This window comes from Oryctolagus cuniculus, chromosome 13 (genome assembly GCF_964237555.1).
Source record: "Oryctolagus cuniculus chromosome 13, mOryCun1.1, whole genome shotgun sequence".
Taxonomy (NCBI): domain Eukaryota; kingdom Metazoa; phylum Chordata; class Mammalia; order Lagomorpha; family Leporidae; genus Oryctolagus; species Oryctolagus cuniculus.
This window is the reverse complement of record NC_091444.1, coordinates 99,080,575-99,108,489: the sequence shown is the minus strand read 5'-3', so window position 1 is coordinate 99,108,489 and position 27,915 is coordinate 99,080,575. Positions and strand designations below refer to the sequence as shown.

Below are 27,915 nucleotides of genomic sequence, written 5' to 3'. Positions count from 1 at the left end.
TGAATGTCCTGAGGCTAAATGTAATTAGATGTATACAACAATTTTAAAGCACTTACTGAACTGTAATGCAACAAATGATTAGGTTTACCCTTTTTCTTATCATAAAGTTTCGGGGAATAGTCATTTGGCATAGCAGTTCAGCAGAGCTTGGGACACCCACATCTGTACTGGAGGGCCTGCGTTCAGCTTCTGGCTTCCTTCCCACCCCCTGGGGGAGGCAGCGGGTGATGGCTCAAGAGGTTGGGTCCCTGCCACTCTTGTGGTAGACCTGGCTTGAGTTCCTGACTCCCGGCTTTGCCCTGGCCCGGCCCTGGATGGATGTTACAGGCATTTTGGGTAGTGAGTCAGCGGATGGAAGATCTCACCCGTCAAGCTGTCTCTTTCTGACTTTCAAATAAAAGCTACTGTTTTGAGATCAGCAGTCCTAGGTGTCAACTAGGGCTTCTTCCTGTAGAGTTGGCAGGGAAATGCTGGGCAGTTGGCAAGTGAGAGCTGTTAGGACAAACTGTGGACACTTACCCATATCTAGCAATTTGTAGTTCAAGGAGTTTTGGGATAGATGTGCAAGTTTGACTTAAATACTCATACACTGCAGATACAGGGAGAGTACCAGAGAATGGAGGAACTCTGAGCTAGACGGTAAAGAATGTGTTTTATCATTAAGAATATGGGTATTAGACTGGTCCTCTGCCAAGTCTGCTTGAGAGTTGATTATTTATGTGAAAGAGATGGACATAGAGCACCTATCTGCTGGTAGCCAAAACAAAACAAAACAAACTAGTAAAACATGTCCTGGAGGATTTTGGGTAGGAAGAATGTTGAATAAAATGTCCTTATGGTTGGCTTGTGAAGAGCTGTTTTGCATAGAAGCATCTGCATTGTGGTGGGGATGGCTCTGGAGGTGCGATAGGCTGCAGAGTGAGGGTCTGTCGCCCTCTGCCCTCCCTCTGGGGTTTGTGCTGATTGCTGTTCCTGTAAACGTAAATCATGTGTACCAGTACACACACTGAAACTGCTGTTAGGAGGCACTTACAGGATAGAAGCTGCTAGTACTAAGGGTTTACTTGTAAAACTGCACTTTTTGGAACTCTAGGATTAATAATTTTATATTTTTGTGTAATTTTAAAATACAACTTTCATAGAACTACCAGTATTGACTGTTTTTAAAAAATGGAATAAAATCCCCAGGCCCTCAGTTTCCTGTTTAGTTTTACCCAGACCAGTTTTATTTGTTAGCATGTAAGTTTTTTTAAGCTTTGCTGCTTTCTTCATGCTGCATAGATTTTGAGGCAGGCTTGAAGAGTGATGTCATTTTTTAAAAATTCTAAATGTGATTTCAGTTTTGATTTGTCTCCTGTTTAGCCCACATCTGTTCAGAAGGGTGTTTTAAATCTGCCAACTATTATTGTTTGTCCTTCTTTTGTTAAATCTAATTTTTATGGGTTTTGGAATTAAGATTTTCTCCTCATCTGGATACTTTGTTGTGAAAATCTTTGGATAGTCAAGTCTTCAGATGTTATGGAGATCTCTGTTCATAGGCCAGGGTCTTAATAATAATAAAAATGTAATACAAAGCTTTTATATCAACTTTACTTGAGCTGCCTTTCTCTGACAGGTGGAATTAATTTCTTATATAGTTGATTTCATTTCTCACTTGTAAAGTGTTGTTTGCTTTATGTGTCCTGTCTTCACGTTTGCAAAAAGATGTGTAGCTGTTTTTGTGGATGATTTTCTGAGACTGTATGTGGGGACATGTCTGAAGAATGGTTTTTCAGGTAGATAAAAACATTTATCCTTGGGCATTTTTTTCCCCTGAAGGTACTTTTCATTATCGCTCATTGTTTGCCCAGTTCTGTTTATAGGTAGAGATCCAGTGGGAGGTCCATTTTCTGCTTTGCACTTCCCTCCCGGCTTGAGAGCCTTTAGGATTTTTTTTTTTTTAAAGTGGTGTCCCTATTTTTAGAAAAGATGGATTTCTTTGAAAGGCAGAGTGACAGATATTTTTCCGTCTGCTGGTTCACTCTCCTACTGACTGCAGCAGCCAGGACTGGGCCAGGCCAAAGCCAAGAGCCAGGAACCCAGTTGTGGTCTCCCGCATGGTGGCAGGGACTCAAGTATGTGAGCTGGCATCTGCTGCTTCCCAGGAGCATTAGCAGCCAGAACTGTAGTGACTGGAATCTGAACTGGCCTGCCTGTGTGGGCAGTGGCTTACTCTGCCTTTCCTAGGATTTTTTTCTCTTTGGTCTTTAGATCTAAAATTTCCTCAGTCTGTTTGTAACTGTTAATTGTGTTCTCTTTTGCTTAGGTTTTGTTTTTTGTGTGTGTGTTTTTTTTTTTTTTTTTTTTTTTTTTTTTTTTTTTTTTTTTTTTTTAAGCTGAAGATAGCCTTTACAGTCATCCCATCCCTTCTGCTTTTGTAATTGTTTTTGACTTCACTCCTTTTAGAACTATTAGATGGCTGCTTCCCCCCCCCCCCCGGGGGGGGGTAGGGTGTAGGTAGGTATCCAAAGCTTCTGTCACTCCTTTGATTTCAAGCCCAAATATATCTGTTCGTTGAGCAGCCACCACTTTTGTGTTCGGTGGACACTCCTAAGCCTGTTCCCGACTTGAGCGTTCCTGTCTTTGCCTAATGTTGGGGACGCTGTCCTTGATTCCTTCTGCTGGGTTCTCGGGAGCCTCAACCTCACTTGGCCTTGCCTTCTGCACGTCATCTTCCTTACCCCTTTCTGCCTGAGTGAAAATGTTCGACTACAAAGTTAAATATATGTCCTTTATTTTAAGCCTGAATTTTCAGGTCTTGATTATGTTGCATTGGCAACAGAATTGTCCAGATGGGTATGTTTTCCTCACATCCTTATGGGGGTAATCGTCCCATCCAGTGTATTTGGAGGACACGGCAGTGAAAGCGTTGTTCTCTGATGCATGGAAGTTGGCCTCTCTGGCCAGATTTTCTGCCTTTGTATGCATCCTGAAGATTTGAGGAGTTAAAATATTCTGAATCACCATTACTGAAAGTCTGAAGTTCTCATTCTTTCAAGGCTCCTGTCGCTAAATCCACCACTTGCCCCAGTGTGAAGCTCCGAACCCTGAACCTCTCTGTGCTATGGTCGCTTTGTATGGATTTTCAAGCCATAATGGTCTCCCCTCACCCCCAAAGAAACCTTTTGTTTAAAGAATTCAAACTTCATGTGTTTCGTAAGTACCAGCATACCCACCCTCCCATCCGCACTCCCACCCCTTCTCCCTCTCCCATTCTCCACTAAGATCCATTTTCAATTAACTTTATACGCAGAAGACCAACTCTATACTATGAAGAGTTCAACAGTTTGCACAGAAAACAAAACAAAAAAACTGTTCCTCAACAGTTGAGACAAGGGCTGTTCAAAGTCAGAAAATGATCTTTTGTCCACTCCTACCTACCTACCTTTCTCCTTCAGAATAACAGCTGATTTTATGAAGCATTCTTGGAACCTACCTCTTTTCTACTTTGTAATTATTTACATAGGTGGTTTGCATGGTAGGTAGTGATTTTATTATCAGTCTGGCTTATAAATGTAGGTGGTTAATAAATTCCTGTTTTATATGCCATTTGATATATTCATAAATGAGGAGCAATAACCTTCAGAGAGTTGATGTCAGGTTTTTTTTTCCGTTTGCATTTAAGATTAGAGTGAAATTACAAGATTAACTCTTATGGGGCTGGTATTGTGCTGCAGCAGGTTAAGCCACCACTTGCAACATGCTGGCATTCCATATCAGAGTTCTGGCTGCTCATTTGTGATTGAACTTCTGCTTATGTGACTGGGAAGGCAGTGGGTGATGGTGCAAGTGCTTGCAACACTGCCACCTGTATGGCAGAGGAGTTTGCTCCTGGATTGGTCTGGTGTATCCCTGGATATTGTAGTCATTTAGAAGAGTGAACTAGCAAATCGAAGATCTCTCTTTCTGTGCCTCTTTGATGCTCTGTGTTTCAAATAAGTGAGCAAATCTTTATATGAATTCTAGCTAATTGTTTTAGTATTGTACAACTTACAAAGTATATAATTTATTCAGACTTTCTAAGAAAATATATGATCAATTAGCTTATAAATTTGACAAATTGTGTACATGGTTGGTGTGTTAATTGCAAACTATTATGACTAATCCCTTAAGTAGCCTTACTTGTTAGACTAGTGTTGGTTGCTTTATTATAATCCTATAAGATCTGTATATACTTGAAGAATGAAATCATTTAAAATCCTACATCTCAAACTTTTTGCTAATTTTTTACTGTGCTTTCCTTAAATGTTTTAGTTTCCATAGTATATTAGATGGAATAATAGGGGATTTTGTGGTGGTGAGTGGTGGCCTTTTCCAAGTATAGCCCAGTGCAAGCCACTTGTGCATCCCTAGAAGTTCTCATGTGTAGGTCTCCATTTCCTTTGTCCTTCAGAATCGCTGTTTTAATAAGTGACTCTTAGCTAAGGTCATTTTGTAGGGGTTGGGGAGGGAGAATGCAGCCATTATGTGAGCAGATTTTACCTTTGAATTTAGGAGTATTGAAAGCAAAGCTGTGAAACCATGTGAGCTATCTGTTCTAGTCCAAACAGTTGCTTGGTCGAATTCTCATCTTGCTGAAAAGCCATAGGCTGCTTAGCAGATCAGACCCAACTCTTTAATCCCATCTTTTTTTTGATCTGAAACAGTATAAGCCACTTGACTTCTGTCTTATTTTCCTGTATTTTCTGATTATTCATTGCTTGTAATAATTAAAACTTATTCTCAGTGACTAAAGAATGAAGTGAAGATATTTGAATGAATAAATTATAGGCTCTGAAATTGTTTCTTTACCAGTGTTTTGAAAAATTTGGAATTTTGGATTCTTTAAGATGAATTTGTCTTGAGTGAATATTGTAATGTTTACTTCTAAAAAATTGTTACTAATTTTTTCCTAGTACTGCTTATTCTTTGTGTGGTTTTTAAAAAGCCATCCTTCGATTTAACAACACATGAAATTTTGTAGACGCTAGGATTCTGTGTCATTTTGGTTTCTTCCCCTCTGCTTAGGCTTGGAATTGATCAAGATCAGGTGGAGATACTCAGTTTTGGTCAGGGTACTCCTCCAGTTTTGGTTTGTCGGACGTGTTTCTTCGTGTTAGAGGTTACCCCTCTCTAATCCTTCCAGATAATTTTGGTGTCCGTGGAGGAAGGCCAGGAAGTATATCCGGGGCTTCTGGTTTGTTTTGTGTGGTGCTATTTCCAAGACTTTATTCATTGGACTTTGGGTACATATCAGAACACCATGTTAAGGACCTACAAGATAAAAACTTGAAAAACGTTGTTACAGAAACTTGGGGTGGGAAAACTCCATTCAGACAGACACCAGAGACAGTGGAGCATGGAAAACAGTTTATTAATGCCAGTGAGCTCGGTGGGAATCATTTCCTGAGAACTGAGCATCAAACCCAAGTTTCTTACAATATTTATAGGCTTACCAGCATCATACCTTAACCGTTAGAGCACTGGGGGTTTAAATTGCAGTCTTAACGGGACTTAGAACCACACTTCCAATGGTCGGTGGGTCCAGTATGTTTCTGAGAGAGATACCTGGGGCAGATTTCTGACTGGAGTTACAGAAGCTGAGCTCCCTAGACAAGGTCACCGCGCACAGCCGCTTCACCGGAGAATTGGGAGCAGCCACTTTTCAGGGTGAGCGTCGGGTCTGCGTTCCTTCCTTTGTCTCTGGTTGTATTTCCTCTACATTCCGCTCCCCTTTGGTCCACTCTTGACCATTCTGAGGGGCACCATCTTCTGGTGCATCTTCTAAATTAACTGGCTGCTAGCTCTGGAGGAGCATTTGGAACTTTAGGCCTCCAGGCAAGCAGAGACAAATCGGTTTAGCATGGTAATGATGCAGGGACCGGACAGAAGTGCCGGAAAGACTACAAGAAGAGATCTGAGCAGCGGGAGGAGCCAGGATGCCGAGCTCCACATACTATTCCCAGAGCTCCAAGAGTTAGCTACTGCTTCTTTGCTTTTTCTGACCCTCCTGTTAAGTTGTTGGACCATATCTCTGACTGCTCCCCAGCTGTTGACATAGAAGCAATAGTCTTCATTTAAGAAAAGGCGAACTTCCCCCTTTCCTAGAGTTAGCAGGTCAAGTCCCCTCCTGTTCTGCAGGTCCACAGCAGCTAATTGATCTGGGAGAGCCACTGAAGACTTGGCAACTCGTTCTACATCGTTTGACAGGTCTTTGGATAATTTGTTGTAAGAGCTGGTTTATGAAGCAATTCTTCCTGTTCTGGTACCCACTCTGGCCATAATTCCAAGGCTGCCTAGTAGGGGTGTGAGCTGGATCCTCTTTTAACTCGGGCCTGCGCAGCTACCAGCATAGGAAGAATTTGGTTATTGGGACAAGGGACATTTGGAAAGTGAGGAAAGCCAAGGTTCACAGTGGCTATTTGTTAATTCACCTGTTGGCTTTGTCCCTGCTTTGTTGGTAATGCATTTAGAAGCCTTTTTGGCTACTTTAAGAAATAGAAAAATTCCTCTGGACAGATCCATTACTCTTATATAAAAATGGCTAGAGCAAGCCTTTGTGACTGATTTCAGTTTTTTTGGAGCCATCTTGGCTAGACCTGCGGACAGCAGCAAGTTCAATATTACTAGTCTAAATGGCATAGAATGACAGCATGACCCTAATTCCCAGGTGTCCCTTGTTGAATTTTCTAGTGGGCTCAGAGGAGACTCTGAGGGGATTTTCAGGATCTCCAGTCACCGTCCACTTGGCAGAACTCTGAGGTGGGGCAGCAGTCTTCACTGGAGAGTGATGGGTCCAGGTGTCTGTACCTGCAAACTTGTAGGCTGAGGGAGACGTTAGAAGCACAGGGTAGGGTCCCTTTCATGTGGGCCTAAGGGGTACCCTGTGCCGGTCTTACCCATGCAAGGTCTCCTGGCCTGTGAGGGTGCACTGGATTACTTAGGGGCATGGGAAGTGTAACACCCACGGGTGTAACTGGGCTGTAGGAGTGGCTAGGAGCTGTAGCTGGGCATGGATTTCTAAATTTTCCATTTCTCTTCCATCTCCAGGGATCTTTATGGGGCTAGGGAGGTGGGGAGCTACCAAACAGACTCACAGGGTGAGACCTTGATTCCTGTTCAGGGTGAGCATCTCATTCAGGAGAACTAGAAGCAGTACTGGAGTCCAAAGTAATTGAGTCTCCGGACAGAACTTACTCAGGGCTTGCTTTAGGGCCTGATTTGTGCACTCAGCTTTCCCTGAACTCAGACACTTCCATGTAATTGATAGAGCCTTTGCCAGTCCATGTGCAACCTCAACCGCGAAGGCAGGCCCGCTGTGTGAGCCAGTAGAGGTAGGCCTCATGTACCGAGGTAAAATCTCAGCAAAGCCCTGGCGAATTCTCTGCTATCTCTGTATGGTGAGGAATGCCTCCACCCAGCCTGAGTAGTACAGACTAACTAACAGGTGTCTAGCCTGTGCTGGGCGGTAGTTCAGCAAAGTCTATCTCCAGGTTTTGTCCGGTTCTCTGTATTCTCAGCGGCTGGGAGGCTCCTGTTCGGCATAGTTGCAGGCATAAGTTTAGCATCTCTGGGTTACACTTCTGCAGAGCGTGGGGAGCTTAGCCACATAATAGTACCAGTTTCCCAGAGCTTCTAACGCTGTTTTTCCCATGTGAGTTTTCATGAAGCTGACGAGCCAGGGTGTGGGCCAAGTGACCTGGGACAGAAAGGCGTCTTGTCAGGAAGAAGCCACCATCAGTCTGAACTCTTGATACCCTTTTCTCCTCTTTCCCAGTTCTCTTCCTCTGGGGCACACTTCGAGTCCTCGTCATGGCTGCCTGTTGCCCCTGAGAAACAGCTGCGGGCTCCCAGACCACTTCCAGGAGCCGCAGGACCTCAGTTCAGTTTTTAATGGCCTCTCCTCCTGCACTGAGAAGTCCTCTTTCCCGGTACAGAGCTCCGTGTATGAAAGCCTAGTTCGAGTCCATGTAGGTGTTTACCTTTCATCCCTTGCTCAATTTCCAGGGCTCTGATGAAGGCTGGCAGCTCTGCCCGTTGGCTGACCAGCCCACCGGGAGGGCCCTGACTCTATTTGTTACCAATGCATGACCCTGCCAGGCGCTTACCCTCCGACAGGAAGCTGCTTTCCTCAGGGTAGAGGGTGCGGTCTGGAGAAGGTGGAGGCTGGTCCATGAGGTCTGAGCCCTACCACAGGTTGTTTCAGGCAGTCATGCTCTGGAGGCTCCGGCCCAGCAGGAAGAAAGGCAGCGGGGCTCAGGTTTGGACGGTTTCCAGATGTCCTCGGGGCTTCTCGCAGAGGAAGCCCTGGCAGTGGTCATACATGAGTTGGTGAGCAGCAGTGTCCTTGGTGATCCATCGGGGCTGTGACTGCCTGTGGGACTTTCACATTCAGTCTCTCCCAGAGTTTGTCTGCCTCTTCTGCCAGGAGAGCAGTAGCAGCTACAGCTCCAAGGCAGGCCGGCCCCCTGCTGCCCTGTGTCTGAATTGTTTGGGTAGGCCCCAGGTCACTGCCAGGATCCTGGATTTTGGGCTGGGACTCTCAGGGCCATTCTCTTTTTTTCTCATGAACAAACTGAATGCGCAGGTCACATCAGGGAGTCCTAAAGCAGGTGCCTCTAGTAGAGCCTTTTTAAGAGTAAGAAAGGCCTCTCGTTGCTGTTGCCCCCATGCAGATGGTTCTTTCTCCCCTCTTTGTAGCTTCACGGAGGGGCCTGCCAGTGAGTGGTTGGGGATCCAAATGCAACAGAGGCTGGCTGCCCCTAGAAACTCTCAGACCTGCCGCTGGGTTTTCGGAGTTGGGAGGGCTTCGATTGCTTCCCATTGAGTAAGTCAGTGGGAGAGAATGGTTGGAAATGAGAAATTGGTTGTCCGCTTCTGTAGTGCTGTCTTGGTCCGCCTGCAGGGGCATTTGGAATGCCTGTGCTCTGGAAGTGCTGCTGCCAGCACAGCTGCAGCTGATGCTGTTGCTGCCACTGCCACCGCCGCCACCACCACCCTAGGCAGCGGCCCTGCCTCTCGCCCCGTCTGGGAACAGAGAACTGAGGCAGGCGCTGGCTCTGAGCTGAACGGAGACACATCCCTGTCTGTTCAGGTTTCCGGTTTCTCAGGTTATGGCAGGACTGAAACAGATGGTGGTGGATTGTCTGGTAGGGGAGGGGCTTCTGGCCTTGGCAGGGGGAGGTGGTGGCAGTGGGGGCTTCTCCAGAGACGCCGTGAGGGTCTTGGATGTTCCTTGGTCTCTTGACTGGGACTGAGTCCTGGCCACAGGGATTTTGCTTTGTCCCTGCCTGCCAGTGCAGAACTCTGTCCAAGGGGTGCTAAATTAAAGCAGTTTGTAACCAGGAGTTTGTATAGGGGAAGTAGTCTGGGTGGTCTGCCTGTCTGGTTATCGCCAGGTGCACCTTCCTTGTGACCTCTTGAGCTCCCGCAGTGTGGCAGCCCAGCAGAGAGGAGCAACATCATGGACCCACACATCTCCACACTGCCTGATGGGCAGGCACCTCAGGCTCCCTAATGGTCACAGGCTCCTGGGCCTGCTCCTCCCTCCACAATGCCTGGCTTGGCGCCCACTGGGGCTCCTGGCCCTGCACAGCCTTTGGCCACTCCCTCCTCCACACCCCACACAGGTTTCCCTGAAGAGTCCAGGCTTGCAGCTGTGGCAGTGGTGGCTCCACCCTTATCTTGGATGGGCAGTGGCCTCTGGCACCTCTTCCATGTTAAGTCAGCCTTTTCACTTCACTTTTTTTTTTTTTTTTAAAAAAAGTTAAATGAAAAATTTTTTACTTGTCAGATTTACCTTATAGTCCATAACAATAGTTCTGATTACCCATACCCATTGGTATTTTGCTGGATCTGTTAAACCTAGTAACAAAACAAGTTCCACTGATAACAAAGCAAAAATTTTCTTTTAAAGCAGTGATCTTTTTAGATTTAAAAGAGAAATTTCTTCATACTCAATGTCCAATTATATTTGAACAGAATTAGCACAGAAGTCATTACTCTGCCAATTTTATGCACGAGATTATTGATCAGTGCTGTCTCCCTAGGTTTTAAATGGAATTTGAGCCTAGTCTTTCGCCAAACAAGCGCCCCCAGGCTGACACCCATTCAACAGTCAGATATCTGGGACCATTTCCACAACAGATGTGTTCAGGCAGGTCCCAAGGGTGACTGTGGGCCAGAGGCTGGGGTGTCACGGGCAAGAAGCCCATTGGGGGTTGTTAACTTGATTCAGGAGACTTCCAAGTAGCACTGCCTCGTGCTGACAGGCAGCTGACCTTTCTCTTCCCCTCTCCCACCCCACTCCCAGCAAAGGGATGCAGTTAACGTACCACAAACCAAAGAGGAAGAAAGTCCAAACGGCCTTTCTCTCTCCCACCCAACTTGGAACATATTTTTATGCTGTGACCTTCTTGAGGTTTTTGATCATACAGTCTAAGACAGTTGGTTTTGAATAGGATTCTCCCATAATATGCCACCCTTGGTTGGGGTTGAAAAGCAAGAGACAGAACTCTGAACAGGCCCTGCTCTGGACCGTTAATCGCTTCACCCACTTGGTGGCTGTCTGCCGAGAGCAGGGCAGCTTAGGGCTCAGACCAGGTAGCCGCAGGGCGGTGGAGTCACAAACGTTCACAACACACACACTCACACACTTTCCCTTACAGACACTAGACAGGTACCTCCCTGTGAGGACTCAGATTAGGTAGCCGCAGGGCGGTGGTGGTGACAAACACCAGACAGGTACCTCCTTGTGAGGACCCACCAGGAGCAATCACAAGGATTGCTGGGAGGTGATCAGTCTCCTGCTTCCACACAAAGGCAGGCCTGAGTACTGGGCACTCGGGGGCATTCAACCGTGTCCTGAAGTCCAGGAGGATCTGTCCATTTGTCTTGTTCAGTTGGCCATGGAGAGTTAGTCTTGGGGAGCAGGCCATGGCTCGGGGAGTTAGGATCCCTGAGTGAGTCTGGAGGCATGCCATGGGCTTTTCCAGGGCCCCAGCTGAGTCCTGCCGGTCAAGGTTCAAAGGGCCAGCCTTGTATGAACATAGTGGGGATGTGTATCTCCCAGTGCTTGTTAATGGGCTTTTCCAGGGCCCCAGCTGAGTCCTGCCTGTCAAGGTTCAAAGGGCCAGCCTTGTATGAACATAGTGGGGATGTGTATCTCCCAGTGCTTGTTAATGGGTACAGCAGGGGTTCCAGGGCAGTGCACCGAATTGTTACAGAAACCTTGATAAGAAAACTCCACTCATACAGACACCAGAGACAGTGAAAGATGTAAAGTTTATTAACGTCAGCGAGCTCGGTGGGAATCATTTTCTGAGAACTGAGCATCTAACCCAGGTTTCTTACAATATTTATAGGCTCATCAGCATCATACCTTAACCATTAGAGCATTGGTGGGTTTAAGTTGTAGTCTTACGTGACTTAGGACCACACTTTGACTCATTTGGGTCCGGTATGTTTATAAAAGATACCTGGGGCAGGACAGGAGTTACAGAAGCTGAGCTTAGGACATCTTCCCTCCCTAGGCAAGGTATGGCACACAGCTGCTTCCCCAGATATTTGGGAGCAGCCACTTTCAGGGTGAGTGTCGGAATCACCTTTCCTTCCTTTGTCTCTGGCTGTGGTCTTATTTCCTCTACAGTGAAATCGTATAGCCAGAATTCTTTGACTGCTCAGTACTGACTAGATTCAGTGTCTGCTAAAGTATGCTTTTTGAGTCTGGATGTATTATTTCAATGGTTTTTGGTAAAAGAATCAAAGTGAGAAAATGAAGTGGGAAGAGCAGTAGATTGGTCTCAATATGGATGTTGTGGTTTTGCTGATTATTAGTGATCTCATTGTAAGCAAATCATACAGTCACTTGACTGCTGCTTTCTCCTTGTTTTTTTGCTAAAGAATGACATTGAATTTGATAGTCTCAAGTCCTTTCCAAATAAGTTGGTTGAGACCTGAATAGGAGAATCTCTTACTTTCTATATTTAAATTTTTGCTTTCAAATACTTCCCGTGCGTTCTGACCTGCGGTAACTTAAGACTCTGTCCTGCCAGAGGAGTAATAAAGTGTGGTGGCTTTTGTTTGTGTGCGGCCCTTTGGAATACTTCCCACCAGGGTTTGTTGAGTATTATTAGTTTATAAAGAGTAAATGGGAAAAATAATTGTCTCTGTGTTTGTTGAGTTGAAGTATTTTCAAAACTATGATAAACAGAAGTCCTTTTTAGTCGTGCTGTTTTTTTTTTTAAATCGGTTTTGTGGATGTACAAAGTAGTGTGGTTTGTCACCTAGTTATTAAAGCTTCCAATTTATTCTCAAGTTGTTTACCAGTTACAGTATTTGTCTTCTGCATCAGGTTAGGAATATTTTATTCGAGAGGGAAAGACTGAGATCTTCCGTGTGCCAGTTTACTCCTCAAATGGCTGCAACATCCGGAGGTGGGCCGATCTGAAGCCAGGAGCCAGGATCTTCTTCCAGGTCACCCATATGGGTGCAGGGGCCCAAGCACTTGGGCTGTCTTTCACTGCTTTCTCAGGCAGAGGGAGCTGGATCAGAAGTGGAGCAGCCAGAACTCTAGCTGGTGCCCATATGGGATGCCGGTGTCACAGGCAGAGACTTCACCTGCCGTGCCTGTGCCACAGTGCGGGTTCTAGGAAATAGCTCTCAGTACTGGGTATGGTAAACATTTAAGTTAAACTACTGAACACGTACTAATTTATGCTTGTGATGGATTTACTTATTAAAAATGAGGCCGGTGCCGCAGCTCAACAGGCTAATCCTCCGCCTTGCAGCGCTGGCACACCAGGTTCTAGTCCCGGTTGGGACGCCGGATTCTGTCCCAGTTGCCCCTCTTCCAGGCCAGCTCTCTGCTGTGGCCCGGGAGTGCAGTGGAGGATGGCCCAAGCGCTTGGGCCCTGCACCCCATGGGAGACCAGGATAAGTACCTGGCTCCTGCCATCAGATCAGTGCGGTGCGCTGGCCACAGCGCGCCGGCCGTGGCGGCCACTGGAGGGTGAACCAATGGCAAAAGGAAGACCTATCTCTCTGTCTCTCTCTCACTATCCACTCTGCCTGTCAAAACAAACAAACAAACAAAAACAAAACCCACTAATTTCATGTTCCAGATTTTTTTTTAAAGATTTCTTTATTTGAAAGAGTTACACAGAGAGAGGAGTAGAGGCAGAGAAAAAGAGAGGTCTTCTATCCGCTGGTTCATTCCCCAGTTGGCTGCAGGAACCAGGAGCTTCTTCTGGGTCTCCCACTTGGTTGTGCAGGGGCCCAAGGACTTGGACCATCTTGTACTGCTTTCCCAGAGACCAGATCAGAAGTGGAGCGACTGGGGCTTGAACCGGCACCCATTTGGGATGCTGGCACTGCGGGCAGCAGCTTTACCCACTGCGCCAAAGCGGCAGCCCCCTCCAGAGTATTTTTAAGTGTATGCTTCCTGGTTTTCACCTCACAGGTGTTTAATGGTGCCATAGAACAAAATGCACACAGTGCAATTTATATTTTACAGTGCTGTCTTAAGCAAACATGTTTGGAGGCCAGTACTGTGGCAAAGCAAGTAAAGCCACTGCTCGTGATGCTGCTGGCTTCCCATGTTGGAGTGCAGCTTTGGGTCCTGGTTGCTCTGCTTTTGATCCAGCTTCCTGCGAATGTGCCTGGGAAGGCAGTAGATGATGGCCCAAGAACTGGGTCTCTGCCACCTCTGGGAGACCTGCATGGAGCTCTGTCTTTCTCTCCCCCCTCAGTGTGGCTCTTTCAAGTACACCTTTTAAGATCAGAGATTGTACATCCTAGATGGCCACAGTGTGCAAGGGGACTTAGCCAAGGGGCATGCCTGAGGCAAGGGGAGTCTTAACATTTTCAGAGACCTTTTGGAAAGAACAAGTGTACTTCAGTAAATGAAGTAGAATGAAGAAAATGTAAGCCCTTCAGTAAGTGGCAGACCTGGGCCGCAGGGAAGCATGTTAGTACTGGGTAAGAAAGACTTGGCTCAGACGGGAGGACTTGACCCAGCCACTGAGAACCAGTACTGCCAAGAAGGGTGAGATCAAACAGCTTGTAGTTTCTTAAATGGTGTCCAGTTTGGTCTGTTTGGAGACGACCGGAAGGATGAGGTAATGGTTCTGGAGAGAATCTTACTGTGAACCATGAAGTCTGACGTACAGGAAGAACATAGATGCCAGTTCCTATTCAGATATGCAGAGCAACTCAAAAGTAATAAAAGCCATATTCAGAAGCTGGTTCTAATGCCGTAGACCTTTGTAGGTGACACACTCTGTACCACCTTGTCACTGCAGTAGGAACCAGACGTCCTAGCAGTTGCAGCCATCTATCTTTCAGGAAGTTTGTGCAAACTGGAAACACAAGATTGGACTTGATGGTGAGAGCATTTTGTTCAGGATGTCCCTGTGGATGTTTTGGAAGACCTCTGCCACCAGATCCTGGACCTTTACTCCCAAGGGGAAACAACAGCTTTCTCACCACAGGCCCCATCTCTTCAGACCACACTGCAAGGGCCACAAGCATAACCGAGGCTCCCAGACCTGGCAGCCCCAGTGGGAGGACTCCTGGCCATCAGCTCCACAGCAGCAGCCCACGAAGCCAATCTTCGCAGCCCCGGCAGGTTACACGAGCCGTGGTTGTCTCTCCCAAAGAGAACAAAGCAGGACCATTGCCACCTAAAATCCCCAAACTGAGACTGCTCACCTGCCCTTGCCACCAGCCCACCCCCCTCCAGACCAGAAAACTGCCTCTTGATACCACCTTGGAACAGGCTTAGTCGTCAGACATGGTGGCTGCGCCTCCCCAAAGTCCAGATTCCTCTTCCAGCCCGCCATGCCCCTGCCTCCCTCCAGCTCCATTATGGGGATGTCCACCCCCAGCTACTACATGCCTGGAGAGGGCTACCTGAGCCTATTGTCCATGATGGAAGACCCAGAGCTCCTGTTACAGTGCCCTGTCCCCTTCTTCCACTACCTGTCTCCCCACAATCTCCCCTCTGCCTATGACCGCCTGCTCACTTGCCCTACCACCCTCCCAGCCTCCTTACCCCAGCCCCTGGCTACTGCCCATCTACAACCCCAACTTTCCACCCCATCCCCATGGCTGCTCCCCACTCACGCAGTCCCACCGCAGCTGCCTCCAGGCCTGGGCCTGCCACAGGCTAGCTGCCCACCTCCTGCAGTTCTCTCCTAGAGGACAGCCACCTGTTCCCCAATCCGTCCCCCCACCCGGCATCCTGTCTGTTCTGGGAGCTGCTGGGATGAGCTGCCTGGATGAGATAACTTGCCACCTTTTTCCTTGGTTTTTAACCAGAGTTTTTCTGATCAGCTTGAAGATTAGTTAAGCCAGTTAACAGCAGGATACCTTGTGTCATGCTTGATAATTGTAGTATAGAAAGGAAGAGGGTATCCCAGACGAAATTGGGGTGCTCTGCACGTGAGATGGGAACAGGGGCTTCAGTGTGGTTTGGGCAGTGCCTGTCTGCAAGGGGTTCCTGCTAGCGTTGTGGGAGTCTTGCCTGTACTGGGCTACTTTCTGATTAAGTGCTCACCAGCCCTATTGGCTCAATGAACAGCTTCAGTAAGGAGTGAATTTCCTTAAGTGTGAACCTAACAACATACTGTGAGTTCTGTCTTGGTTACAAACGAGGGTCTTTCACTTAGTTATCCAGCTAAATCGCTTGTGAAAAAGAAGAAAAAGCACGGATGCTCTCTTGTGGACCGGTCTTCCTGTGTTTCCCCATTACCTCTAAGACTGGGTACAGACATCCCGAGCCAGAGCCAGCTGCATCCATTTCCACTTGACCAAGTCTCCTGTGTGCTTCAGCTCTTTGAAGATGGTAACATTTCTTTCCTGTCCAGGTAGTTCATTTCCTGTTTTTCTGGTTTCAGTTGGGAATTAGTTGCTCTAACCTGGCATCCCCAGGCTGGATTATTTAGCCCTTTGATTATCTCAGGTAACATTTTATGGTTATTGTAACATCTCAAATTGAATTGCCAGTTTTCTTCTCCCAGACTGAACTTTTCTCACACCCTTGTGTAGTTTGTTAAAATGCAGACTAAAGCCTCCCCATTGCTGATGCCAATCATCTTCAGCTTCCTTCCTGACCAGTCCTTCTGCTTTCCTGCCTTCTTTTCTTTAAGCAGCACTCAGATGTCCCTGGGGCTGCCTCCCTGTTGGCTCCCTGACCTTTAGTCTGGGATCTCCATGAGCTCCAGGGGCATCCTGCCTCACAGCTAAATATTGGGTAAATAGTTTGTATTTAAGGAATAATGAAGGGGAAAAAACTGCATGTTCTGTACAGGTGCACTATTTTCCTCCAAGTATTTTTTTGGATGTATTTATTTACTCAAAGGAGTTTCGCAGAAGGCAGAGAAAGAGAAGGGGAGGAGGGTCTTCCATCCACTGGTTCACTCCTCAGTGGCTGGAACTGAGCCTGTCTGAAGCCAGGAGCCTCATCTGGGTCTCCCACGTGGGTGCAGGGGCCCAAGCGTTAGGCCATCTTTTGCTGTTCCAGGTGCATTAGCAGGGAGCTGGTTTGGGAGTAGAACATCTGGGTCTTAAACCAGCGCCCATTATGGGATACCAGCTCTGCAGGCGGCAGCTCTACCTGCTATGCCACAGCACTGACCCCTCCCTTTAAGTATTTTTGATTCGTGGTTGGTTGGATCTTTGGTTGTAGGAATTCATGGATATGGAGGGCTGACTGCATCTTTTTTTTTTCTTAAAGCAAATGTAACATTTGGGGACTGAATAAAACTCACTTGGAGTTCCCAGTAGGTAGACCTTTTAACTCCTTGTGACATGTAACCACATGGGAGTTAAAACTGGAGAACCTTGAGAATACTGTTGGATTAAAACCTCCAGAACATTTATACAAAATTCTAAATACTTCTATAAACCTCTGCTTTCTAGGGAAATGTCTCTTTTCTGTTGGGGGCTTGGCCATCACAACTCCTCAGTTTGTCACAGTAATGGTGAACTGTTGTACATTAGCCTGGCTATGAATGGACTATTTCGTGTTTAGGAATGCTGTGTTTTTCCTGCTAGTAGTCCTTTTGATAAATGGGAAGTTTGTCCTTTTAGTCCATTCAGTGTATACCAGTAGTAAGTGGAGATTTGTCTTAAACATTTGAGATTGGTAATGGCATGCTAATTATATTCCTGAAATGGCTGCTAAATCAAATTTGGGGGGCTGATAACTACTTGGTTTTGTTACTGAGATCACATTTTTTCTACCTTGTTTGTAATAGTAGCTATAGTTCCCTTTTTAAAAATTTTGAGATGGAGAGCCGGCGCCGTGGCTCACTAGGGTAATCCTCCGCCTTGCGGCGCCGGCACACCGGGTTCTAGTCCCGGTTGGGGTGCCGGATTCTGTCCTGGTTGCCCCTCTTCCAGGGCAGCTCTCTGCTGTGGCCCGGGAGTGCAGTGGAGGATGGCCCAGGTGCTTGGGCCCTGCACCCCATGGGAGACCAGGATAAGTACCTGGCTGCTGCCATCGGATCAGTGCGGTGTGCTGGCTGCAGCGCGCCGGGCGCGGCGGCCATTGGAGGGTGAACCAACAGCAAAGGAAGACCTTTCTCTCTGTCTCTCTCTCTCTCTCTCACTGTCCACTCTGCCTGAAAAAAAACAAAACAAACAAACAAAAAAAAATTTTGAGATGGAATGTATTTGAGATGCACATTGTGATGACTTGAAATACATGAACAGTGTGGGAAAGAGATGAATCTTCCATCTGCTGCTTCACTCCCCAAATGCCGGCAACAACCAGGGCTAGGCCAGGCTGACTGACACCAGGTCTACCACATGGGGGCCAGGAACCCAGATATTTGGACCCACGTACATTGCCTTTCAATGCATTAGAAGGAAGCCAGATCTGAAGAACAGAGTAGCTGGAACTGGAGTCGGGCATTCTGCCCCACCAGAACTTGTTCTTAAAACTGAAAGTTTGTATTCTTTGACCAGCATCCTCCTGTATCTTCCTCAACACCTAACAACCACCTTTGTTTTGTGTAGTTTTGTGAATTCGTCTCTTCAGATTCCACATATAAGTGAGATCATACAGTGTTTGTCTTTTCTGTCTTATTCCACTTAGCATAATAATGTCCTCTGGGCTCATCAATGTTGCAAACGACAGGATCTCTCTTTGTGTGACTTAATGTTCCGTGTGTGTGTGTGTGTGTGTGTGTGCATGTGTGTGTGTACACACATTTTTTTGTTCTTTAATGCTTGGTTTGTTTCTGTATCTTGGTTGTTCTGAATAGTTATGAATTGCAATGAGCAATGGGAGCATAGACGTCTCTTAGGCATACTTACTTCCTTTGTAGATATGCATATAAATGAGATTACTGGATCATATAGTAGTTCTGTTTTTAATTTTTTGAGACACCTGAATACTGATGTCCATAATAGCTATACCAGTTTACATTTCCACCTGTAGTTTACAAGGGCTCCCTTTTCCCCCTGCCTTTCCCACACTTGTCTTATTTTCATTTCAGCCATCCTAACAGTTGTGAGGTAGTAGATTATTGTGGTATTGGTTTTTTTTCTCTAATGATTATGGATGCTGTGGTCTTTCTCATATCTGTTGTTCACTTGTATGTCTTCTTGGAAAATGTGTTGGGTTGTCTCGCTGAATTTTTAATTGACTTATTTTTCTTTTTCCTTGTGAAGTTATCAAGTACCTTACATATTCTGGATATTAATACTTTGTCAGATACATGGCTTATAGATAATTCTTTGTTTTGTAGGTTGCCATTTTTTTTGTTTCCTTTGCTGCACAAAAGCTTTTTATAGTTTGTTACAGACTTTTGTTCTTGTTGCCTGAGCTGCCTTTTTTTTTTTTTTTTTTTAAGATTTGTTTATTTGAAAGAGTCAGACTGCAGCAGGAGAGACAAAGAGTAGACATCTTCTGTCTGCTGGTTCACTCCCCAGGTGGCTACAATGGCCCGGGCTAGGCAAGGCCAAAGCCAGGAGATTGTTCCAGGATTATCATGTGGATGCAGGGGCCCAAACACTTGGTCCATCCTCCACTGATTTTCCCAGGCCATTAGCAGGGAGCTGGGTTGGAAATGGAGCAGCTGGGACAGGAACCCACACCCTCATGGGATGCCTGCACCACAGGTCGAGGCTTTGTCTGACACACCACAATGCTGGTCCTGCCTGTGTTTTTGATGTCAGGTGTACAAAATTACTGCTGATACCAGTGCCAGGGAGCTTTATCCTTGGGTAGTCTTCTAGGTGCTTTGCAATTTCAGACCTTAAACTTCAAGTTTTAATCTATTTTGAATTACTTTTTTTTTTTGACAGGAAGAGTTAGACAGGGAGAGACAGAGAGAGGGGTCTTCCTTCCGTTGGTTCACTCTACAATGGCTGCTGCGGCCAGCGCACCGCGCTGATCTGAAGCCAGGAGCCAGGTGCTTCCTCCTGGTCTCCCATGCGGGTGCAGGGACCCAAGCACTTGGGCCATCCTCCACTGCCCCCTGTCCTGGGCCACAGCAGAGAGCTGGCCTGGAAGAGGAGCAACCAGGACAGAATTTGACGCCCTGACCGGGGTGACAGCGCTGCAGGTGGAGGATTAGCCTAGTGAGCCGCGGCACCAGCCTTGAATTACTTTTTACTATGGTGTAAGACACCCTGCATGTGGCTGTCCAGTTTTCCCATCACTGTTTATGGAAGAACATTTCCTTTCCCAACTGTATATGCTTGATATTCTTGGCAAGGGTTAGTTTACCATATATTCAGGGCTTAATTTCTAGACTCTCCTGTTCCTTTATTCTCTGTATCTCATTTCTATAATACCATACCTTTTTTTTTTTTTTTTTTAAGATTTTATTTGAGAGGTAGAGTTACAGAGGGAGAGGGAGAGAGAGAAAGGTCTTCCTTCTGCTGGTCTACTCCCCCAAGTGGCATCAACGGCCGGAGCTGTGCCGATCCAGTGCCAGTAGCCAGGAACCTCCTCTGGGTCTGCCACGTGGGTTCAGGGGCCCAAGCCCTTGGGCCATCTTCTACTGCTTTCCCAGGCCATAGCAGAGAGCTGGAATGGAAGAGGGGCAGCCAGAACTAGAGTCGGCACCCATATGGGATAGCGGTGCTTCGGGCCAGGGCTTTAACCCACTGTGCCACACCACTGGCCCCACTGTACTATTTTAATTACTGTAACTTTATCACATAGTTTTAGTTTTAAATTCTATGCTATTTGAAAAGCGGAGAGATCAAGATAGCATCCATCTGCTGGTTCACTCCATAAATGCCCAAAACAGCCAGGCTGGGCGAGGACCCCAGACCTCAGTCCAGGTTTCTCACATAAGTTGCAGGAAGCAAAGTACTTGAGCCATCATCTGCTGCCTCCCAGGGTGTCCAGTAGTAGGAAACTGGGTTGACACTACTAAGTAGCCAGTACTTGAAACGGGCTCTCTGATTGTCTGATGTAGGATTCAGATATCCCAAGTGGCAACCATTCATCTAACCATCCATAGCACCATGCGCCCATCCCTCTAATAGAATTTTTTTTTAAAGTTTTTTTTTTTTTCTTTTTTACTTGAAGAGTTACAGAGAGGCAGAGGCAGAAAAAGAGGTATTCCATCCGCCAGTTCACTCCTGTCCCTAAATGGCCTCAATGGCCAGAGCCTGGAGCTTCTTCTAGGCCTCCCACGTGGGTACAGGGGCTCAAGGACTTGGGCCATCCTCTGCTGCTTTTCCCAGGCCATTAGCAGGGAGCTAGATTGGAAGTGAAGCAGCCGGGATTCAAACCCGCACCCCCTATGGGATGCCAGCACTGCAAGTGGCGGGTATGCCCCAGTGTTGGTTCCTCTTAGTGGAATTTTAAACCAGAGTATGATTCCTTTCTCAAAATTGCTTCCGTTATTTGGAGTCTTTGAAGGTTCTATGCAGAATTTAGTATTGCTTTCTGTTTTGTGGGGGAGATACCATTGGAAGCGTATGGTTATGTCAAGATGGCTTACTTTGAAATTTTTTTTTTCTTAAAGATTTATTTTATTTACTTGAAAGAGAGAAACAGGTCTTCCATCCGCTGTTTCACTCCTCAGTGGCTGCTACGGCTGGGCTGGGCCAGGGCCAGGCCAAAGCAGGAGATTCATCTGGGTTTTCCACGTGGCTTCAGTGGCCCAAGCTCTTGGGTCATTCTCTACTGCTTTCCTAGGCCATAGCAGAGAGCTGGATCAAAGTGGGGCAGCTGGTTCTCGAGCCGGCAGCACAGGCATTGGCTTTACCCGTTACTCCACAGCACCAGCCCCTTCCAATAGAATTTTAAATCACTGAATGTGACTCCTGTACCTTTGTTCTTTCTCAAAATTGTTTTGCATATTTGGGGTCTGTTGAGGTTCTATGTAGAGTTTAGCATTGCTTTCTACTTTGGAGGAAAAAATCCATGGGAAGCGTGATGGTTATGTCAAAATTGCTTAATTTGAATCTTTTTTTATTGTTAAAGGTTTATTTACTTATTTGAAAGAGTTGGAGGTCTTTCATTCTGATTCACTCCCCTATGGCCACAACAGACAGGGCTGGGCTGATCCAAAGCCAGGTGCTAGGAGCTTCTTCCGGGTCTCTCACATGGGTGCAAGGGTCCAAGCACTTGAACCATCCTCCACTGCTTTCCTAGGTGCATTAGCAGGGAGCTGGATCAGAAGTGGAACAGCCAGGATTCAAACTGATGCCCATATAAGATGCTGGCCCTAGAGGCCAGGGCTTTAACCCACTGTGCCGTAGAGCTGGCCCCAAACTTTTTTTCTGATAAAAACAGGTACAATAGGTGCTTATACTCTGACTTAGGTTCTTAAGTCAGGGTTTCTGAAATGAACCTGAATACCTTGTTTAGTTCACTAATAAACTGTTAGACATAATTTCATGCATTTTCTGTACCAGTAGAAATCCACTAGTGAGGCAGTGTAGTAAAGTTAAAACTATTAACATTGTGTAGTGTCCTCATTGGATGTAGAAAGGAGATTTTCTTTTACAAAACAACTGTAATCGGAAATGAGAACAGTTTTAAAGTGGCCCTGGAATTCAGAAAAGTTTCTTTGGATAGATTTTTTTGACACATGTGAGGAAAATACTTCTTACTGGTGGGCATTTTGCCTAGTGGTTGAGACACCTGTATCCAGTATTGGAATACCTGGGTTCAGTTCTCAGCTGTCTCTCAATTCCAAATTCCTGCTAATGAGGATAATAGCAGACAGCAGGCCATGGTTCAAGTTGTTGTGCTCCTGCTACTCATTTGAAAGTTCTAGATTGAGTTTCCAGCTTTGACCTGGCCCAGCCCTGGCTGTTGCATGCATTTGAGGAGGAAACCAGCAAATAAAATTAACCTTAATTGTATGTATTTATGAAGTACACAATGTCATTTTTTTTATATATTTTTATTTGACAGACAGAGACAGAGAAAGGTCTTCCTTCTGTTGGTTCACTCCCCAAATGGCCGCTATGGCCAGCACTGTGCCAATCTGGAGCCAGGTGCTTCCTCCTGGTCTCCCATGCGGGTGCAGGCACCCAATCACTCAGGCCACCCTCCTGGGCCACAGCAGAGAGCTGGACTGGAAGAGGAGCAGCCGGGACTAGAACCCGGCGCCTATATGGGATGCCGGCACCACAGGCGGAGGATTAACCAAGCGAGCCACGGCTCCAGCCCCACAATGTCTTTTTTTTTTTTTTTTTTTTTTTAAGATTTTATTTGAGAGGCAGAGTTACAGGATGTAGAGAGAGGGAGAGACAAAGAGAAAGGTCTTCCATCCACTGGTTCATTCCTCAAATGGCTGCATCGGCCGGAGCTGGGCCAATCCAAAGCCAGGAGCCAGGAACTTCTGGACCTCCCAAGTGGGTGCAGGGACCCAAATACTTCTACTGCTTTCCCATGCATGTTAGCAGGGAGCTGGATTGGAATTGGAGCAGCTGGGACTCGAACCATTGCCCATTTGGGATGCTGGTGGAGAATAACCTGCTATGCCACAATGCTGGCCACGCTTACTGCTTTCACACCATCATTAAGTTGAGGAACACTCAGCCAGTTTAGTGCAAAAGCAGCCTTGGGTAGTATGTAAATGAGTGACCAGGATTGGCTAGTGTAGACCTTGTCTGCCTCTTCTGTAGAGAGAAAAGAGAGTGAGCTGGGGATTAATCATCCCTGTGTTACTTCAGTTGTTCAAGGTTAGGGCTGTGAAGAGAGACTAGCAAGAGACTGAGATGTGGCCAGGAGACTAGGATGGGAGCAGTACCTATGGACGTCGTAAACTGTTGAAGTTTGTTTCAAAAGGGGAATGGAGAAGAATGCGATGGCTGCAGTGGTATGTGGATTACAGAAAAGCGTTCCTTTTGTTTTTCTTTTTTATGGCAACTGCTGTCAGCATACTCACGTGCTGATTGAGCAGATCCTGAAGAGAAGTTGCTGGGTTGGCAGGAGGGGGCGCAGTTGCTGGAGAAATGTCACTGAGACTTAGTACACAATTAAAGAGTTGGCCTTAGATTGGAGCATTAACAGTTTGTTGATAATAAGAAGGCTGCTGTTTACTATTATAGTGTATATGCTGATGATTATTTACCATTTACTTAATTATAGCTGGAGAACTCAACTCCATTAAAGATAAGCACCATTTTAAAGTTAACGTGGGAAAGCTTATTCAAGGTTATAGTTGGGGCCGGCGCTGCAGCTCAGTAGGCTAATCCTCTGCCTGTGGCGCTGGCACACCGGGTTCTAGTCCCGGTTGGGGTGCTGGTTCTGTCCCCGTTGCTCCTCCTCCAGTCCAGCTCTCTGCTGTGGCTCAGGAGTGCAGTGGAGGATGGCCCAAGTGCTTGGGTCCCTGCACCCGCATGGGAGACCAGGAGGAAGCAACTGGCTCCTGGCTTTAGATCAGCGCAGTGCGCTGGCCGCAGCGGCCATTGGGGGGTGAACCAACGGAAAAGGAAGACCTTTCTCTCACTGTCCACTCTGCCTGTCAAAAAAAAAAAAAAAAAAAAAAAAAGGTTGTAGTTGGTAAATGCCTGTCTCCTTGGTGTTTCGTAGTGCTGCCTTTGGTGCCATGGTGTGCTGCAGAAAGGCTTTCTGGGTCACTGTTAGGACCAGGAGGGAAAATACCAGTTAAAAAATTTTTTTAAAGATTTATTTGCAAGGCAAAGTTAGAAGGAAAGACAGAGAGAGGGATCTTCCATCTGCTGGTTCATTCCCCAAATGGCTCCTGTAGTCAGAGCTGGACCAGGCCGAAGCCAGGAGCCTGGAACTCCATACAGGTCTCCAACATGGATGGTAAAGGCCTATGTACTTGGGTCATCTTCTCAGATGCCTTCGCAGAGAGCTGGATTCGAAGTAGAGGAGCTGGGACTTGAACTGGTTTTCATATGGGATGCTGGCATCACAGGTAGCAGACAGCCCACCCAACCCACTGTGCCACAATGCTGCTCCCCAATATTTCGTTTTGGAAGGATTTCTTTTTCTTTTTTAGTTTATATTCTCCCATGACATGAAACAGTGAATGCCACAGTTAAAAGAACAGTATTGCAAGGTGATGACCAACTGTAGCTCTCCAGAAATAGGTATTGGTCCCCATCCAGTGTAAGAAATTAAACATTACAGATAAGGTGTACCACTTCCTGTTGTATTTATTTTTTAAAAGATTTGAGAGGCAGAGTTAGTGCTCTTTGATCCGCTGGTTCACTCCCTAAATAGCAGCAACGGCTGATTTGTAGCTAGGAGCCAGGAGCTTCCTCTGGGTCTCCCAAGTGGGTGCAGGGGCCCAAGGACTTGGGCCATCTTTTGCTGCTGTCCCAGGCACATTAGCAGGGAGCTGGATTGGAAGTGGAGCAGCCAGGACTTGAACTGGCACCCATATGGGATGCTGGCGCTGCAGGCAGTGGCGTAACCTGCTGTGCTACAGTGCTGGCTCTTTTGTATTACTTTCTTAACCTCATTGCCTTCTGATGCTTCCTTTCCCAGAATTGTCCTAATTTTGTTGTTTGCCACTCCTTTAAATTTGATATTTTGTTTTTACTTTGTACTTACTGAAAATTTATTTTAACTGACTTGTCTTTGTTAAAGATTTAACCAAAAATGAAACATTTACCTTTAAATTTCTTTTAATGGTCTAAAACATTTTACGTTAGGAGGTGGGATTTCATGCAGAGAAAGAAGGTTTACTGAACTTTTTAAAGTTTTTTCTGGCTGAGATGGTAGAAGCAGTGTAGGTTCCTCGGGTTCTGGGGAGTGAGGGTAGGGGGCAGGGATGTGCTGTGCTGTGGACAGGCGAGATGAGTTAATAGCACAGCTTCTAGACGTTTTTTTCTTAGTTCCTTAAGGGCAGGTGGCAGTAATAGAAATTTTGATTTTTCTGAAATGGTTTGATCATTTGACAGCGTGGTCTTTGGTCAGGTTCTTAATGCACATAATCCGTTTGGAAAAATAGAGTAATTAATGAGTAAATAGTTCCTGATTTTTTTTTTTTTGAAAAATCAAGCCTTTAAAAAGTGTTAATATACCTTTGAGAGATAAAGGTATATTGTGTGAAAACAGCTTTTCACTTCTCACTGATTAAATTCCCAAGATTGTATTCATTGAATCACACAGTAGGCTGCACTTACATATTTAAGGGGATGGTGTTGTGGTGTAGTGGATAAAGTCACCACCTGTGACATTGGCATCCCATGTAAGTGCTGGTTCACATCCTGGCTGCTCTACTTTTTTTTTTTTTTTTTTTTTTTTTAAACAGGCAGAGTGAACAGTGAGAGAGACAGAAAGGTCTTCCTTTGCCGTTGGTTCACCCTCCAGTGGTCGCCGCGGCCAGTGCACTGCGCTGATCCAAAGCCAGGAGCCAGGAGCTTCTCCTGGTCTCACATGCGGTTGCAGAGCCCAAGGACTTGGGCAGTCCTCCACTGCACTCCCGGGCCACAGCAGAGAGCTGGCCTGGAAGAGGGGCAACCGGGACAGAATCCGGTGCCCCGACAGGGACTAGACTCCGCGGCGTCAGCCTGCTCTACTTCTGATCCAGCTCCCTGCTAATGCCCTGGAAAAGCAACAGAAGATGGTCCAAGTGTATGGGCCCCTGCTATCCACATGAGAGACCTGGATGAAGCTCCTGGCTTCAGCCTGGCCATTGCGGCCATCTGGGGAGTAGAACCAGTAGATTGAAGATCTCTCCCTATCTTTCCCACTTGCTTTTTGTAACTCTTTCAATAAAGAAATCTTTTTATTTTTTTTTATTTTTTTATTTTTTATTTTTTTATTTTTTGACAGGCAGAGTGGACAGTGAGAGAGAGAGACAGAGAAAGGTCTTCCTTTGCCGTTGGTTCACCCTCCAATGGCCGCCGCGCCAGCGTGCTGTGGCCGGCGCACCGCGCTGATCCGATGGCAGGAGCCAGGAGCCAGGTTCTTTTCCTGGTCTCCCATGGGGTGCAGGGCCCAAGCACTTGGGCCATCCTCCACTGCACTCCCTGGCCACAGCAGAGAGCTGGCCTGGAAGAGGGGCAACCGGGACAGAATCCGGCGCCCCAACCGGGACTAGAACCCGGTGTGCCGGCGCCGCAAGGCAGAGGATTAGCCTAGTGAGCCGCGGCGCCGGCCAAGAAATCTTTTAAAAATATTTTTAGGCTGGCGCCGCGGCTCACTAGGCTAATCCTCTGCCTTGCGGTGCCGGCACACCGGGTTCTAGTCCCAGTCAGGGCGCCAGATTCTGTCCCGGTTGCCCCTCTTCCAGTCCAGCTCTCTGCTGTGGCCTGGGAGTGCAGTGGAGGGTGGCCCAAGTGCCTGGGCCCTGCACCCCATGGGAGACCAGGAAAAGTACCTGGCTCCTGCCATCGGATCAGCCCGATGTGCCGTTTGCAGCGGCCATTGTGGGGTGAACCAACGGCAAAGGAAGACCTTTCTCTCTCTCTCACTGTCCACTCTGCCTGTCAAATATATATATATATATATTTTTTTTTTAAACTTTATTTTTTACAGAGAAAGAAATCTATCTTCTGGCCCCTTTCCCAAATACCTGCACCAGCCTGGGCGGGGCTGGGCTAAAGCTTGGAGCTGAGAACTCACTCTGGGTCTCCCTCCTGGGTGGTAGGGATTTCATTCCTTGAGGCATCACCTGGTGCCTCCCAGAGTGTGTAGTAGAAGGAAGCTGAAATTAAGAGCTGGTCCAGGACTCAAACCTGGGTACTCTGATACAGGATGTGGGCATCCTGAGTGGTGTAGTTTTTTAAAATTTATTTATTTCAAAGAGTTACAAAGAGAGGAGAGGCAGAGAGTTCTTCCATCCGCTGGTTCACTCCCCCATTGGCTGCAACAGCTGGAGCTGTGATCCGAACCCAGGAGCCAGAAGCTTCTTCCGGGTCTCCCATGCAGGTGCAGGGCCCAGGGACTTTGAGCCATCTTCTGCTTTTTCAGGGAATAGCAGAGAACTGGATAGGAAGTAGAACAACCGGGTCTCGAACCGGCGCCCATATGGGATGCTGGCACTGCAGGCAGTGGCTTTACTTGCTATGCCACAGCGCTACCCTCCCCCCCCCCCCCCCCCCCGCAGTGGTGTCTTAACTGCTTTGCCAAACATGAAATGTTTTGACAGAAGCACAGAAGTCTTTGACAAAGGATCAAAATGTGTTATTAAAGATTATTATTGGCTGCCAGAACTTTCCCTTTCTGTTGTCTTCTCTGTAAACACATTCTTCTGTAAGCTGTTACACAAATACCTGAATTTTGTTAAGGAAATAGGTTTAATTACGGTGTGCTATTTGGATGTTTTAATATTTATGTCCAATGTTGAATGAAAAAATATAGATTTGCCTTTCTTTTCATAAAATAACGTAAGCAAGACTTTTTAGTACATATTGTAGAACAAATAAGGTATTTGTTAGGTATATTTAGTTACTTTAAAATATGTATTTTCAGAATCTGACGTTTATAGC

General features: G+C 46.6%; 1 protein-coding gene and 1 pseudogene across 2 annotated transcripts in view; both read left to right on the top strand.

Annotated features, from left to right (window-relative positions):
• LOC100357083 (WW domain-containing adapter protein with coiled-coil) overlaps positions 1 to 27,915 on the top strand; it is a 92,673-nt gene that overhangs the window by 14,034 nt on the left and 50,724 nt on the right. The window lies entirely within an intron of this gene.
• LOC138845084 (cyclin-K pseudogene) lies at positions 13,549 to 26,569 on the top strand (annotated as a pseudogene).